Source organism: Elephantulus edwardii, unplaced genomic scaffold, assembly GCF_000299155.1.
Source record: "Elephantulus edwardii isolate Elephantulus edwardi_28Jun2011 unplaced genomic scaffold, EleEdw1.0 scaffold00052, whole genome shotgun sequence".
Lineage (NCBI taxonomy): Eukaryota > Metazoa > Chordata > Mammalia > Macroscelidea > Macroscelididae > Elephantulus > Elephantulus edwardii.
Window position 1 is genome coordinate 10,728,587 of NW_006399802.1, and position 18,063 is coordinate 10,746,649.

The 18,063-nt window shown below is 34.8% G+C and overlaps 1 pseudogene; it reads left to right on the plus strand.

The window, feature by feature from the left end:
* Positions 1–16,579: 16,579 nt before the first annotated feature.
* LOC102875911 lies at positions 16,580–17,671 on the plus strand (annotated as a pseudogene).
* The last annotated feature ends 392 nt before the right edge of the window (positions 17,672–18,063 follow it).

The following is an 18,063-nucleotide window of genomic DNA, read 5'->3' on the forward strand; positions in this document are numbered from 1 at the left end:
ACAATTTTTACATTGTAACATGTTATTCAAAGACACTGTAGACTCAAAATTGTGGGGAAAAACTGCAATGAGAAAACAAACTTACTGTCTGTCATTAAAAATCACAGAATGGAAATATTTTAGTGGCTATTGTTCATGTTAGTATTTAGGTCTAATTTCAGAAATATATCTTGTTTCAAAAATATAAAATACAAAAATGCAAAATGTTGGAAAATAATCAAAAGATGTTTTAAAAAGCCCATTGTAACATTTATTGCCTGCAAGTGAAGTGAAGAGCAACCAGTTGTAATATTAGATATCTTCAGTTTGGAAACGGAAGATATGATCTAATATTGAATGTATTTGCTGTTTGTGGCCACCATACATATATGTGCTCTGTGGATGGAAACTTATAACTTTGTTATAATGTCAAATAATATGTCAACAAATACCCCTAGGAAGGAGATCAATGCATTTAAAAAAAAATCAATCAATTCACTGCTGTTGAGTTAGTTTGGACTAATGTAAGTTTCCCATCAACTTTCTGAGGTTGCATGTCTTTATGGGAGGGAAAGTCTTTATCTTTCTCCAGAGAAATACCTGATGAATCACAACCACTAACCTTTTAGTTAATAGTCCAAAAGGTAACACAAATTATGCACTCAGGGATCCTTGGTACATAATCTGTGCTCAATGAATATTTTCTGAAAGAATATGTGAACTATGCAATCTAAGAAACCAAAATATATTTCTGGCAACAACTGTAGTTAACAAAGGTTATTTACAAAGAAAGTTGATTAAAAGTAATATTTTTAAAATGAACTATATTGAGTTTTTGTCATTTGAATAGTTCTTAATTTTAGATAGCTAGAAAGAGAGAGATATATTACTATGTGATGTTTAATATAATGTAGAGTAGTAGGTTTAGTTTACCAGTTTACCACACTTTTCCTTGAGTTTTGTATGTAAGATCAAGATAGCTCTAAGAGTTCTTTTAAATTTTAACTTAAACTATTTATGGCATAGTAGTACAATGTTGTTCCCTATAGGAAAACTATAGTACTTTCCATTGTCTGAAAGACTTTGAGAAGATACCAAACTCTAATGAAAAGTTCATTCCTATCCTGTATTTGATTGTACAAGTTCTTAAGAAGTAGGTGGACTAAATGGAATTAAAAAACATTCATAATACATCGAAAAAAGATTGGAATTATCAATTATTTTCATCTTATTGGATCCACAATCAACACCGTTAGTACTAGAAGTCAAAAGACTAAGAGACATACTTCATTAGACAAGTTTGCTTCAGGGACCTCTCCAAAACACGGAGGAGCAATAAGAATAGTCTGATTCAGGCCATCATATCAGAGATATTAATATGGAGGACCTTGACACAGTGGATAGCTCCTGGAGGGTTGGCTACATAAAGCCATCAATGGTTAAGTCCAAAGTTATCGCAGGGATTGTGAAATTCTAACCAAAGACAAAAGAACAATGATTTTAGTAAGTCCAGTAAGAAAACACATGTTCTTTGTTTCTAAATGGGTAATACTCATGAGGCTTTCAGAGACAAAGAGAAAGGAAGAAAACTATCCCTTCCCTGTAGTGATCAATCCAAAAGGATGAGCACTGACCACTTCAATGTTCACATTATCTGTTGTTCAGGAAAAGGGACTTTTTATCTACTATTGATAAGGGAAGTCTGGTGGTCTGGTGGTAGGGAGCTGTGCTACCAACCCAAAGGCATGGGGTTTAAATCTACTATTTGCTCTGCAAAAGAATGACGTGAAATCCCCACCCCTGTGATTACTACCTCTGAAATCCCACTGAAGTCAGCTTGAGTCAATTCCTAAGCAAAGGTGTATACAACAACAGTAGGCTGGTAAAACCCTGAAGAAATGAATTATTGTACACAATCAGGAAAGTAGAGTCCAGAGAAAATTAACATATCCACCACAGGTCACATAGCTAAGAAGTGGCACAGTAGGGAAGAGCACAGACCTCTGTAAGATTTCAAAATTAATAGTTTTTTTTATCACTCCCACTATGATCTTCCATCAGACCTATCACGATTATCTGACCTACTTCTTTAGCAAACAAAGCAAGGAAATAGGATTTTATGCTGATAGCTCTACATGATCATTAACTATGTAAAACAAGAGGTTTTCAAAGAGGTCAAACAGAATTAAGTAAATATAATTTTATTTCCTCTTCTTATAACATAACTTAATAACCTTCTCCCATAGGAATACAAGACTTAGAATAATATTTACATCTTAACAAGGAGTCCTATCTCAAAGGATATCATTAAAAGTTGACTGATCAACATTTTTCTGACATCAAAGAACAAATAGGTTACATATGGATAATGTCCTATGTGCCAGTTATACTGTGAAAGGTGAACTTGTTAAAGTAAACTTAATACTTTTTATAACAAGAGCATTTTTTTCCCTTCACAAATATTCTGGAGTAAGCCTAAAAATCATTCCTTAGAGAGTCAGTTCTCATCCATAGTTAAAATGAAACATGGAGAAAAAACCCCACAAACAAATGAAATCATCATACAGAAAACTATAAAAAAGATAAATAACATCTTCAGTTATGAGGCAATCTGTTAAGTGTTATCACCAATAAGAAATCTTTCAGAAAATGCAACTAAATTTTCTAATGAAGATACTGAGTGAAGAGTTAGGAAAATGCTGGAAAATGACAATGTTATTACATTTTGTTTAACAGTATGAAATTTAATCTATTTGCAACTGTCCTTATACCACCATATTGTCTCATACTCAGCCTATTTTACATAATTACAATCTGTTTTACTCAATTTTATAGCATTGAAGATGTTTGAGGATGTAAATCTCAAAGGGCATGAGATCACACAGGAAGTTCATTTTCATCCTGAGAACTGAACAAAAGATTAAACTAGTTAATATACTTTTCTAAAAAAATGAAGACAATCTCTTTGTAAACTTTTATAAAATAAAAAAACTACATTGAAAAATAACTAAGAGTGGTTGGTGGAGTTAAATTTTGAAGAGGAGTGTTCTTTGTTGTGTTTAAAGAAATCAAAACACTCACATGTGAGAACACTGTAAAATATTCCCAAAGCACCAGAGTAGAACTAAATAAACATTGCCTTTTTTATAACTGTATTTCCATAATCCACAACGAGATACTTTTAAAAAGTATAAATCTACTGCTTACGGCCAATGAAATGATGAAAGTCAGGCAAACTAAGAATGGCAACCAAATAGTCACAGTCATCACAGAGACTTTGTGGTGTGTCTGTAGGTTCAGAATTACTGCAGAATAATCCTAATGGATTATGAGCAATGTGTTCTATTCTTAGGAAATGCACAAAACAAAGTTTTTCATTTGCATATATGAGCATATGGTACAGAAACTTTAAGTCCATGCTCAAGATTGCCAACATTTTTCACATGGTCAGATACCCATCTGAAGGGAATAGGTTAATAAAATGCATTTACAGAATATATGCGCATAATGTGACACAAACAGAACAAGAATACAAACAAGGGCTGACAAAACCATTAAAATAAATAAAATTTAAAAAAACCCATTCTACATTTAGTTGGGGATTCTTCACAATAGCTCAAAATTCTTTTGTAACTCATCAAAGTAATCTCAGAGGTCTTACATTTAAAGAGGTGTTGTTGGGTACTGTCAATTCATAACCAGTGCACAGCTGAGCCTCCAGTAGATTTTCAGAAGCAGTTAATCGCATGGAAGGAGATTGCCCATCCTTCTCTCATGTCCTCATATAATTTGGGCATGTTGGTAGGAGAAGCCAATCTCTGCATAAGAACATGATGCTTGAAAAAGTAGAGTAGTAATAGAAATAGTTATGATATCACTTTTATCATTTTTAGATGCCATCACATTTTCTCCAGAAGGAAGTCCCACCTAATCTTGGATCATTGTCACATTTTCTAATGTGCCTGTTGTGCTAAGTCCGTTAGTGCAATCATCGTATCAATCTATCTCATAAAGTGTTTTTCTCTTTCTTATTGTCCCTCTACGTTTTTCAAGCATCATGCCCTTATTCAAACAACATGTTCATAATAAGTGAAAACATGATATCCTGTGAAAACAGGATACCCTTGCCCCTGAAGAGCACTCTGACTTCACCTTCTAACACTGATTTACTTGCTTGTTCTTTTGCCAGTTGCTGGTACATTTAATATTTAATACACAACAATTAACATTTAATATGCAACTCAAAGGAATCAATTCTTCTTCAATATTCCTCATTTATTGTCCAAAAATCTACATGTGTGTGAAGCAATTGGAGATATCATTAATTGAGTCATGCTCATCTTTATTACTTACTCCTAATCACAACTGAAAATTGAGTCCTCTCTGTTCCTTAACATATGGCAGCATTAGACATGGGCACCTGCAGTGGGAAAGTCATTGCACCATTCTGATCTACCAGGGGTTATGGTTTTTGCCAGACAGACTTCCCACCTAGTTCTCTCTAGACAACCACTCTCACAAGATGTATTGGCTGCAGATTGCTGTGGGCTAGCTGCAGATGAGTCAAATATGAGTGTGGAAGATATTTGGAAGTACATGTGCTTCTCAGGGAGCAGAGAAAAATACACAATTGTGCAAAGATGGATTAAAAAGGGAATTGATTAAGAGATTATATCTGGAGATAAAGATGAGCACACTCTGCTTCAAATAAGAGAAAGCCAGTTTTTAATAGCTTAATTTACTTTGGTTTACATTTCTCTCTCTTTTATACACATAATATCATATGTCCAAATCTAACCATACATCAGAGTTAAAAGAAAATGACAATGTGTAGGATTTTCTCAAGACCAAGCACTCTATTAATACAAAAAATTACCAGAAACCATACATTTACCCTGACACATGCTCCAACAATATATTTTCAAAACAAAGAAATTCAAATGACCAAAATATTCTTTGACTATTTCACTGATATTATTGTTTATGAGAATACAATTAATTTTATTGACTTATACCTTCATAATTCAATAAGGAATTGCTTTGAATTAATGAAAAAAATAAATTAAATGAGCATATCTTTCTAAGAGTAAGTTATCATTATGGCAGCATTGTTTATGAAAATGACAAAAGAAATCAAGATAAATACCCAATATTTTAAAAATAGTAAGTAAATCTTGTCATAAATATAAAACTATGCATTTATTGTATATTCTTTGCTCCCTGAATACCTAATAATTTAAAAACTGCTTATTGCCTATACGATTGATCAGAAATGTGATTTCCATGTTTATCTGTTTCTAATGTTTTATTTTTTAATTATAATGGCTTATGTTATCAACATTAAAAATAATTTTATTGATTGTACCTTGAATAAGTTTATGCTTCCTTCATCACTTCCCATAACATCTTTTGTCTCTAACCATAGTTTTCTCTTTTAGTTTCCTCCTTTTAGCCAAAATAACATATTTTTATATATCTAGATGGTTCTAGTTATTATTTTACATGATGAATCTTTCCGAATTTTTATCTTCTGTATTTATGATAATACTTATTTAGATCTCCTCTATGATTTAAAAGGGTTGTTAGCTCACCATTGTGATTTCTAAATTCTCTCCAGTACTTCAGTTCCTTTGGAAAGGTTTTTAGATAGGCTAGAATACATCAACTAGTATATTTATATATGTGATTGGTTTTTTTTTTTAAACAAAGAATGTAAAACTGTATTACTCCCTTCCTACTTTCCATGGTACTGATTCACACATTTAAAGAAGAGATCTTGTAAGAGTCTGCTATGTTGGCTTCTTAAAATTTCCTGTTCCTTAATTTCCAGAGTCTTCTACTGCCATGGAAACTAGATGGGACAAACAACTGAGGTTACGAATTAAAAACCAGAAGCTGCTTGCTAATTTAATTTCATGTCAGCCTGTTGATTTCTGAAAATACTATTACTATGGAAGGCTGTCTGACATTTTATTAAAAAGTTGGAAATAAACATCATCAACAAACGAATGGCTAGAGAAGCTGTGGTATATTCGCACAATGGAATACTATGCTGCATTAAAAAACAAGGAACTCATGCAATATTATTCAAAATGGTTGACTCTGGAGAACATTATGCTGAGTGAAATATCCCAGTCACAAAAGGACAAATATTACATGATGCCACTGTTGTAGAATGGGACTGTCCTTGGGGTTGGGGAGAGACTGAGTAAGATGGGTTCAATAATGCATACTGCACTGAAACAGAGGAGGGAGAGAACCGTTTAAAAGAGAGATATAACTGGGTATTTCTGTCATCACAGGAGACTAGAGCGAGGGCTACATGGTGGAGGGGACCTGGGGGAGGGTTTGTAAAACAATGAAAGAATCTTTTCTTTTACTTTTCCATAATTTTTGGACTCATGTACTTGTAACTTGTTAGTCAAATTTGTGTCTTCTAGGTTGCAACACCCCCATGATACATCTTCAAGGATATGAACATGTACAGCCAAGCACAATCAATAAGAGTGCATCTAAATTCCAAAATCAATCTCCATAATAGTCTATGTGTTTCCTACTGCCAAAGGGGCCCTTTAGAGTTGTGAGAGAAGATCTTCACCCTGAAACCCACAGCGTTCCTTTTCAGCAGGAAGTAGCTAAGAGAATACGCCATCCCCTTTTCCTTATGACTCAGGGTGAAGTCTCTCTCAGGGAGGAGTGATAGGGAATGGCAAAGGACACACTGACAAAGAAGATTAATCAGAACTGGCTTTGACAAGCACTGTGGCATTTGGACAAGAACAAACTGGGAGGAGGGTAGAGAGAATAGTGCAACAATGAATGAGTGGAAGCCCAAAATCTCTGTAAATGTTTATGAAAATTAATAAAATATAATTATAGAAAAAAAAGAAAAAAAAAGAATATGTAGATGTAGCATCCTGCAAACTTTTTAAGACGATAAAAAAAAAAAGTTGGAAATAAAAATATCATTTAACCCAGATGCCCCGCTTCTAGGAATATACTTTAAAGAATCAGAGCCTTGATGCATACAGATGTAGACACACCCATGTATATGCAGCATTACTTACAATAGTGGAGAAATGGAAGCAGCCTGAGTGCCCTTTAACAAATGAGTTGATAGAAAAACTGTGCTACATCCACAAAATGAAATATTAGGCAGCACTGAAAAACAATGAACTTGTAAAACACTAAACAAAGTGGATAGGTCTGGATGACATTCTGCTGAGTAAAATTTCTCAGTTACAAAAGGACAAATCCTGCATGTTGTTAGATGCTGTCAAATTAAGTAAAACTCACAGCGACCCTATGATCAAGATCTCTGAGCCCTGTCCTACCCTGTGCCATCCCCACCATCTCTGACACACATAACCTTAATGTTAAAGGCACTGTGTCTATCCACCACATTGGGGATTTCTTTTCTTTTGCCATTTTTCCATCTTTCCAAGCATGACGTCCTTCTCCAAGGCACAACCTCTCCTAGCAACATACCCAATATATGCAAGACGAAGCTTCATCATTGTTTCCAAGGAGCATTTTGCACTTTCTCCAAGACATACTGTTTGTTCTTTTGGCAGTCCATGGAATGTTCAGTACTCTTTCCTAAGGCACAGTACAAAGGCATCAATTCTTCTTCTGTCATCCTTACTTATTTTCCAGTTTTCAACAAGACAAATAATTGATAAGGCCATGGGCTGAACCACACATACCTTAGTCCTCAAACTAACATCATTGCTCCTCAGGAAAGATCCCTGACTGTAAACTTTACCAGAGCAATATTTGTCCTGATCGCCTGACTGCTGATACCAAGTGTTTTGATTGTGGATCCAAGTCAGATGAAGTTGTTAACAGTTTCAATCGTTTTTCATCTAGAATTATGTTGCCTATTGGCCCAGTGGTGAAGACTCATTATTTTCTTGACAGTGAGATATAATCCGTATTGAAAGGTATGGTCTAAGATCTTCTGTGACAGGCTTCAAGGCCTTCTCACTTTCAACAAGTAAGATGGTGTTATCTGCCTACAAAGGTTATTGACAAGTTTGTCTCCAATCTTGATGCCACATTCTTCTTCAGAGAGTCCAGCTTCTAGAATAATTTGCTCAGTATACAGACTAAATAGATAAAGAGAAAGGATACAATGTTGACACGTTATTGTTGTTATGTGCCCTCGAGTTGAATGCAACTCATAGCAATAGTATGAACAAAAGATCTGAATCCTGTTCTATCCTGTGCCCTCCTCACACTTCCTGACACACAAGAGTCCATTGCCTCAGTCACTGTGTCAATCCACCTGGCTGAGGGTCTACCTCTCCTTCACTGACCCTCCACCCTTCCCAGCATCATGTTCCTCTACAAGGAATAGCCGCTCCTAGCAACATGCCCAGGGAAGCCTCATCATTCTTGCCTCCAAAGAGCATTCTGGTTGCACCCTCTCCAATACATATCTGTTCTTTTGGTCATCCATGGGATGTTCAGTGCTCTTCTCCAACACCACCACTCAAACCCATCAATTCTTTTTCTGTCATCCTTTTTCATTGTCTAGGTCTCAGACGCACATAAAAAAGTATCAGAAAGTTATTTATACAAAGCATAAAATGTCAAGTTAAATTATACTAATACAAAGGAAAGTGTTCACATAGAGTTAGGATTAATGGAAAAATACAGGAAATAAAAAAGTTTAACAAGGTGAAATAACTATTGATTTATTCTTTTATTCCATACTGTTAGTATTGACATAGGGAAACTCTGGTACTATAGACCATTAGGAGGAATTCGCTTAACCCAAAGGTCATGCCTCTCCTCTTGGGAGTCAATCACTTCTACAAAGTTTACATTTTCAAAAACCCAGTCAATTAAGAGTCAGTTCCAACTCTTTTGCCATAAGTAGTGTATTATTGACCTACTGTTATTTATACAATTAAAATAAATTTAATAGTCTTTAAAAATATGTAAGTGCAAATATCTCAAAATTACTATTAGTATTGCTGGGGAATTATTTACAAAACAAAAATAGAAGTAAGTTAAAGTTTTTGAAGAAATTTTTAGCTTCTAACTCTAACTCTTAAAGGGTCATATTCCAACAATATTCTAAAAGAGTTATGACTAGAGAAGTTGGGGAAGTTTTTTATTTGGTTTTAAACCAAGTCAAGATAATTGGGTCTTTGGAATGTACAAAAGTCAGGGACTGTATCCTTAGGGGATTCAAACCTTCTAATTCACAGCCTTAGGGACTGAAGACATTTGTAGACTATAAGTGCTAAATTGACTTCCTAAAGAAGCTGAGTTTCATTCCAGTAAGTGTCAACTTTAGAAAAAGCCATGGGGAAATTGTCATCTTACTTGTTTTTATAGTTAATATCTTTCATTTCCTTGATGTTATTCTAATAAGATTTAGGTTTAATATACAAATTGCCTAATTGTGGCTGTTATTTGTTACCTTTGTTTTCAGAAAAGAGGAATAAAGATCTTTCAAGTTGATAATATCTGGTATCATCTGAAGCATGCAAAGGAAATTCAAATTCCTGAGATTTGTTTCTATTGCTTAATGGAATGGAATGGTGTAGCTCATTTCTGAATATGCAACATCAAGGTAAGAGTGGCAGACAATTTCATTTTTATTATTTCAAAGGAAATACAACTTATATTTTTATAAATATAGGTAATAATTTTTGTGGTCATTCATTATACAATTTTAGCATACTTGTATTTATGTAAAGGATAAAAACAAAAACTAGCATCATCTTTCAAGCATTAGATTAAATACTCTTTTCTTTAATCGAACAATTTGTGGAAGGGACTACTGATATAGAGACGGTTCTTGCAATGAGTTGCATTACATTTTCAGGTCATACGCCAATGCCTGTTGTACTTAATTAGAAATTTATTTTTCTGTCCTTTAAGATTGAGAAATAGTGAACTCATTCTCATCATTTGATTTTCTAATTCCAACTCCTTGCACATTTACTTATAATACTTTGTTTTATCTTCTCGAGCTGCCTTTGGAATCTTTTCAACTCTTTTACTTTGACATGTCTTTCTTTGAATTTAGCTTCTTGACATTCCAGTGCAATTTTCAGAGCCTCTTCTGACATTAATTTTGGTCTTTTCTTTCTCCCCTATCTTTGCAATGGTGTTTTGGAAGATATCCTTGATGTCATTCCACAGTTCTTCTGGTATTTGACCACTACTCGTGTTCAATGCCTTAAACCTGTTCTCAAGATATCTTTTACTAAATTCTGGTCATTCCAAGATTATGAAACCCAGGATATGACTCTCAATGACTTCAGAAAAAGACTCAAAATCTAAAGCAAGGCATACAGTTTTACGACTCTAACTCAAAGCAAAGTATTACAATTAAATGTACATGAAGTTCTAGAGTTAGAAGACCAAAAGGGAGGAATATGCCAGGCATTTCTCAAACTCAGAGAATTCAAACTCAAAGAACTGAAGAACTCAAAGGACTGAAGGATTCAAGCCTTGAGTTCCAATACTGAAGGATTATTTGGGCAAAATATTGAAGGATTAGAAATTAATTTATTTTAATTTATTGTGAGGATAATGTCCTCTAAAAAAGTTTATAAAAAAACAACGGCATCTCATATCTATATGTATTAGATTAATCATTAAAAGTTCAGAGCTTCTTATTTTAACTGAACAAAGGATCCAGTTGCTAGTAGCTCTCAGCCAACTCACAGAGATAGGGTGCAAATCAAAAGAAACTTTAAAAGCAGATCTGAAAGACAGTAAGATAGCTCCCCATGATGGCCTTAACTTCCTCCATGTGGTCAGAAGTTTTATACCTTTTCAGTTACTAATCTATTTTACATATTATTATCTACTTTCAGAATTAAGGCTCTTTTACATGAGGGAAACAGTACATCTCTTACTAAGAAAAATGCCTTTCATTCTGGCATGCAATTGCCCCTTCCTTTTCCATATAGTAACATTTGCGTAATAATATGTTCTTTCTAAGGCATGAGATAACAAGACTTTGGGGCCAACTATTCTTTTTTTAATTTTTTAAATTCATTTTAATGAAAGTTTACAGAGACTTAGGGTTTCCAGTTATTCATTGTTGCACTTTTCTCCCTATCTAACCTCTCTCCCCAATCCACTCATTTCCTTGAAAAGAAAGAAAAACTCTTTCATTGTTATACAATCCCTCTCAACCAAGTCCGCTCCACTATGCAGCCTTCACTCTGGACTTCTGTAATGACAAGAATATCCATTCACATATCCCTTTTAAAGAGTTCTCTCCCTCATCTGTTTCAATGCAATATACATCATTCTTCCCCTCCTTTTCTGTCTTCCCTCAACTTTGATGTCAGTCCCGTTTTGCAGCAGTGGCCCTATGCAATATTTGTCCTTTTGTGGGAGCCATTTATTCTTAAATTGAGGTTTAACAATACTGAACATACATACCAGAAACTGTCAGGAGAACAAACATGTCTGTCCTGGAGCACGTAAAAGCAAGTTATTTTTAGGAGGCTAGGATTTTGAGATCTTTCTCACATACTTTAGGCGTATTGCCAGGAGGGACCAATCCTTGGAAAAGAACATCATGCTTGAAAGGGAAAAGGGTCAGTGCGGCAGAGGAAGATTCAGGATGAGATTGATTGACACAATGACAGGCAATGGAGCAAGTATGTCAGAGATAGTGAGGTTGGCTTAGGATAGGCCAAGGTGAGAGTCACAGGGTCACTATGGCCGTAATCAACTTGATGGCACAAAACAACAACAACAAAAACATAAAACTATTTATAGCACCAGTTTAATTAACTTATAGGAGGACAAACACTGGAAATGTAATCATTGTTACAGTGATAAGAAAGAGAAACAAAATGTTTAAACATATTCAGAAGGAGGTAACAAGTAAAAATTGGGAAACAAAACTTAAGCCAAGTACGGAAATTCATAAAAATTCTTCTCTTATTATTAAATAAAGTTTTAATGAAATTTATGTATATAAATAAGGGAAACATTCTGTTTCTGAAAGGAAAACATCAACTTGACCTATCATACATCATTCCTAAGATTTTATTTAACACTTGAAATTCAAAACATACTTTGTCATTTGTAAAAGTCATAGTTACATCAAATTATTTGGGTTATTTTAAGATTAAATAGTAAAAATGAAAGGAGTTATCTAATGCATATTAGGATTTCATCTGGTATCAGTTACAGACTTTAAGAAAATTGATTTTGAGAAGGTCCCATTCATCTATTTTATTCTCTCCTTGTTGTAGGTTTTTTTTATTATGCTTGGAAGACTGTTCATGCTGTGGATTAGGGTTTTAGAGTTCTTCCTAGTTTTTCCCTGATGAATTTTATCATCTTTGATTTTGCTTCTAAGGTTGATCCACCATGATTTGGTTTTTGTATATGATGTGAAGTGTAGGTCTTGCTTAAATTTTCTGCAGATGTTATTCCAATTTTGCCAACATCATTAGTTAAAAAGACTGTTCTTTCCCCACTTAAATGATCTTGTCAAAGATCATAGATGGATGAGCTGATCTCTGGATTCTTAATTCGATTTCATTGATATATGTGTCTGTTACTGTATCAGTACAATGTTGTTTTGACCACCACAGCTGTGTAGTAGGATTTGAGATCAGGGAGTGTGATGTCACCTACCTTGTTTCTCTTTTTCAGTAGTTTTTTGAGATCTCTTTCATTTACGTATTAAAATCAGAAATTATCTTCTCCATCTTGTTGAAGAATGGAATTGGTATCTGCATTGGGATTACATTGAATTTGTAGATTTTCTTTGGTATAACTGTCATTTTCATAGTGAATATTCCTATCCATGAGCATGGTGTATTTTTCCATTTCTCCTATCTCTTTTTGTTTCTTGTAGTAAAGTTTAGTAATTTTCTGTATATAGCTTTTGTATATGTCTAGTTATTCTCAAGTATATCATCTTGTGTTTAGCTATTGTAATTGATATTGGTTTTCTTAGTTTAATTTCTTTTTTTTAAAAAGTTTATTATTTTTCTGTGTGTGTACTGTTAAAAATCGGATCTGACTGATACAGGAGGAGATTGTCTTTTCTTCTCTAGCAAATTATCTGGTGGATTTGAACAGTGTGCCTCTGGGATTACAGTGCAGCTTCTTGCCACTAGGCCACCAAAGCTCCCCTTAATTTCATTTCTATATTCTCTTTGTCCCTGTAGAAAAATCCAACTGATTTTTTGTATGTTGATTTTGTGCCCATCTATTTTGCTGTACTGGTCAACTATGTCCAATAGTTTCCTCATTGAATCTTTACGGTTTTCTAAGTATACTGTTAAATCATTTGCCAAAGAATCAAAGTTCTATGCATATCACAAAAATTTTCTCCAGGGTAAGAAAGAAATTCACAGACTTGTAAAAAATATTTGAAAATTACATATCTGATAAGAGACTTACCTCTAAAATCTATAGAATAGTCCAGCACCTCAACAAAAAATGGTAAACAATCCAGTCACAAAATGGGCACAATAAATGAATAGATACTTCATCAAAGAGGACATTTATATGGGAAACAAACACATAAAGAAATGTTCAAAATCCCTAGCTAACAGAGAGATGCAAATCAAAATAATTATGAAATATCATCTCACCCCAGGAACAATAGCAAAATTCAACATGGCAACAAGCAACAAATGCTGGCGAAGTTGTGGAAAGAATGAAAGGAACTCTTGTTCACTGCATTGAGATTTAAAATGGTACAACCACTATGGAAGGCAGTCTGGTGCTTTCTCCAAAAGGTGGAAATAGAAATACCATTTGAAACAGCAATCCCACTACTAGGAATATACCCTAAAGAAACCAGAGTCATGACTCAAATAGATTTATGCACACCCATGTTTATCGTTGCATTATTCACAATAGCAAAGGTACAGAAGCAACTTAAGTGCCCAACAATAAATGAATGAATAGAAAGGCATTGGAACATCCACACAATGGAGTACTACACAACATTGAAAAACAATGAAATAGTAAAGCATTACACATCACGGGAGAGCCTTGAGGACATTAAGCTAAGCGAAATATCTCAGTCACAAAAATAAATACTGCATAACACTGCTGTTATAAAATAGGACAGACATGGGGGGTTGGAGAGAAAATGGGGAAAGAATAATTAACACTACATTAGAACAGATGAGGAGAAAAACTTTCTGAAAGGAATATATATATACATATATATAAATAATTGTATATGTGAGAATAATCTGGAACAAGGGCACATTGTGGAGTGAGCTAGGGGAGGGGGAACACTGGAGGGGGAGAAAATATGCAACAATGAATGAATAATAAGAAAAAAAGTTGATATTTTACTTTAAATCCCCATTATATCAGCATTCTGTCTTCTAGACAAAATTCTGTTTTAAGCATCAGTAGATTACAACTTGAGGTCTGAGTAAGTCAGGCACTGGGTTCTTTTTCTTGGTATACTCCTTGACTTACCTGAGAGATTCTGAGGGTAGGAATTATGAATAAGCTAAGGTCACTGAAAAAATGGGAGACCTGTACATTAATGAGCTCTGGTGGTGCAGTGCTTTAAGACATTGGCTGCCTGTAGAAAGATGCAAAGTTTAGCAGCTACAGGAAACCCTGTGGAGCATTTCTATGTCCTCCTGGATTACTGTTTGTCCAACTCAGCAGTGGGTTTGGGTGATTAAGTGGATTCAAATAATAAAAATACCCCAATATATTAGCAATATGGCTCACACTCAGTGTGTGTTTTCCAGACAACAAAGACAATTATTACAGTTAAATCTGTATGCTTTTGAAGGAGTAAATATGCATCACATAACCAAACACCACCTTCTGTTTTTCTCCACCAAAGACTTTATCCCTTTATGCATAATTATTTTAGGAATTTCAAGAATTTATAAATGTGAGGGTAAAATATCTAAGAGAACTATTAACTTTAAAAGTATTTCTTTCCAGTCTTTTTATTCTGTCTAGATTATCTGATTTTGCAAATCTAAAATGTACACCATTTTGTTGTCATTTCTATTTTCACCTAATTTAATGCAAGTATTTTGGTAGTAATTCAAATGCTTTTAAGAGACTTTGGGTTAAGTACCCATTAAACGTGTACTAGATTAAGACCTTTTCAGAATTCAACAAGAATGGGAATAAAACCCAAAACACCAAATCATTTATTAAATGATCCCAAATAATGACACAGCCTTGTAAATATATGATAAACTCATTGCCTTAGGATCAGTTCCAACTCATGAGGACCTTCCCTTGAGTTTTTAAGGCTGTAAAAGTCACTGAAGAAGAGTGACTATCCTTCTTCCATACTTGTAGGTTTGAGCCAACAGTGAGTTGTAGCCTTTGGGTTTGTAGTGCATCTCATGCCGCACTGTATACTACCGGAACTCCATAAAATAGGAACTGTTATATTAAAACACAAATCATCTACTAACTTCAGTCCTCTGAGGCCCTATCTAGGAAAGTGCACAGTGGTCTTACTATCTTGTCTCCACAGATTGTTCAGTTTCTCCTAGTCTATAATGCAGTTATCTTACACCGTGAAACATCTGCTCTCCAACGACTAGGAAGAAATAACATAAGAGGTCTTGCTACTCCTATATATTCTGTGGACAAGAAGCAAAAGTATCACCCGAGGACGTATTGATAAGTGCACAGTTCAGCCCTCTTGTCAAACACAGAATCAGATTATGTCATTTTCAAAAATCTTTCCGATGCTTCATACACTTACTAAAATCTGGGAAGTACTCTACACCTTGTGGCTTGCTTCCTGAGATACACATCAGGATTACCAGAAGATACATTTACCTTTTACTCGACAAGTATTATTGCTCTATTGTGTGAATGTCCCATCATTTCTCAACAACGAAATACTACACAACACACAGGAGCAATGATTTAGTAAATTACTACTTAAAATTGGGTGGACTGGAGAGCATTACGCTAAGTGAACTAACTCAGTAGTCTCGTAAATACTCTATAAGCCCATTATAGTAGAGTGAGTATGAGGATCCAAGGAGGGGGTGCTTAATCATACAGTCACACAATTTAATGGGTGGAGGGAGGAGTGGGTAAAGGAGAAAGGAGAGATCCAGTGTGAAAAAACAGTGTATACAAACTTTATGAACTTTGTAAGTAAACCAGTATAAAATTAAAAAAAATTAAAACAGACAAAAAGTATTATTGCTCTGATTCGTGTGGTAGTTGAAATAAATAAACCACACTCTCTAATATGCATTTTAGTTAGGTCTACGGATCAACTAAATTAGAAATAATGCAAATTGCTCATAAAAATGCAAATTGTACTTTTATGTGTCTCAGTTTCAGGGTAGTGGAATAGAAAAATTAATTTTTAAGAAACTAATTATATCATTATTGTGTGCCTGAAATCCAGAGGCTTATGAACTGTATGAGCTAAAAGAAGTATCCCAAAAGCTGAACTTATGGTGGTCACCATGGCTCCAGGTCATGCCAACACAGGTATTGCCTCAGCTGCTCCAACTATGTCTCACCAAATAGGACAAGTATTACGTGATAAGATGCTGTTTATGTACAGACTCATTAAACCTACAAAAAGTTTATTTCTCTGAATTATTTCAGGTATCAAAAAACTAAAATGGAAAGGACAAATTTGACAAATGAGATTGAGTTCATTCTACAAGGAATTTCTGAGTACCCCAAAGCTGAAAAAATTCTCTTTGTGATCTGTTTGCTCATGTACTTGGTTATTCTCCTGGGGAACAGTACCCTGATTATTCTAACACTCCTGGATTCCCGCCTCCACACGCCCATGTATATCTTCCTTGGCAATCTTTCTTTCGTAGACATTGGATTCACATCATCATTTGTCCCCTCAATGCTGATACACTTCTTATCAGTGAGAAAAAGTATTTCCTTTGCTAGATGCGTTGTTCAGATGTTTGCCTCTTACATTATGGGGTCCACAGAGTGCATGCTCCTAGCAGTGATGGCATATGATCGCTACGTGGCCGTCTGCAAGCCATTAAGATACCCCATCATCATGAACAAGGCACTTTGTGTTCAGCTGGCAGCAGTCTCCTGGGGATTAGCCTTTCTCAACTCATTGACAGAGACTCTTCTTGCAGTGCAGTTACCCTTCTGTGCAAACAATGTCATTAATCATTTTGTTTGTGAAATAATGGCCTTTGTTAAGCACGCTTGCACAGATATTTACTGGAATGAGATTGCTATAATGTTGGGCAATGTAATATTTTTGTTTGCCCCATTACTACTAATAGGTATATCTTACATTTTCATCCTCTCCACTGTCCTAAGAATGAAGGCAGCTGAAGGAAGAAAAAAGGCTTTTTCTACCTGCTCAGCCCACATGACAGTGGTGACTATATTTTATGGGACTATCCTTTTCATGTATATGAAACCAAAGTCCAAGAATTCTGCTTTAGACAAGCTGATTTCCCTTTTCTATGGGATAGTCACTCCCATGCTCAATCCTATCATCTATAGCTTGAGGAACAAGGAAGTACATGGGGCTATGAAAAAACTGATTAATAGACATTAAACTTGGCTCTCAAAGCTGCAAACTAATGATATTGAAAGGATGAGACACCTTGCTATCCAAAATCTCCTACTATCTACAACTTCCAGCTGGATTTCACCAAGAACTCTGTCAGCTCTGACGAGCTTTCTGCTTCTAAGTATCAGCTATTATGTGATGTGCTACGTATAATCATTTCGGTAATTAATGCTTCATTGGTTCTTAAGATTTGAATTGTCTTTTAATATTTTACTTTTGGAACAATTTAATGTGAAATATCTATGGACTTCAGACCTTGCAGCCCCAATAAAGTATGTCATTTGGAATGATAGTCTCTCTTGTTAATATTGTCTGCATCATAAGTCCACACAATCCAGATGTTTAATTTAAGAATCTAATCTCTTAATCACATCACCCTTCTGACTCCTATATTATAAAGAATTTTATGACCCTATCCTGAAGAAGGGTGACCCAACAGAGTGTGGAAACTATAGAACAATATCATTGATTTCACATACAAGGAAGATTCTACTGAAGATCATCCAAAAATGACTGGAACAGCACATCAGCAGAGAACTGCCAGA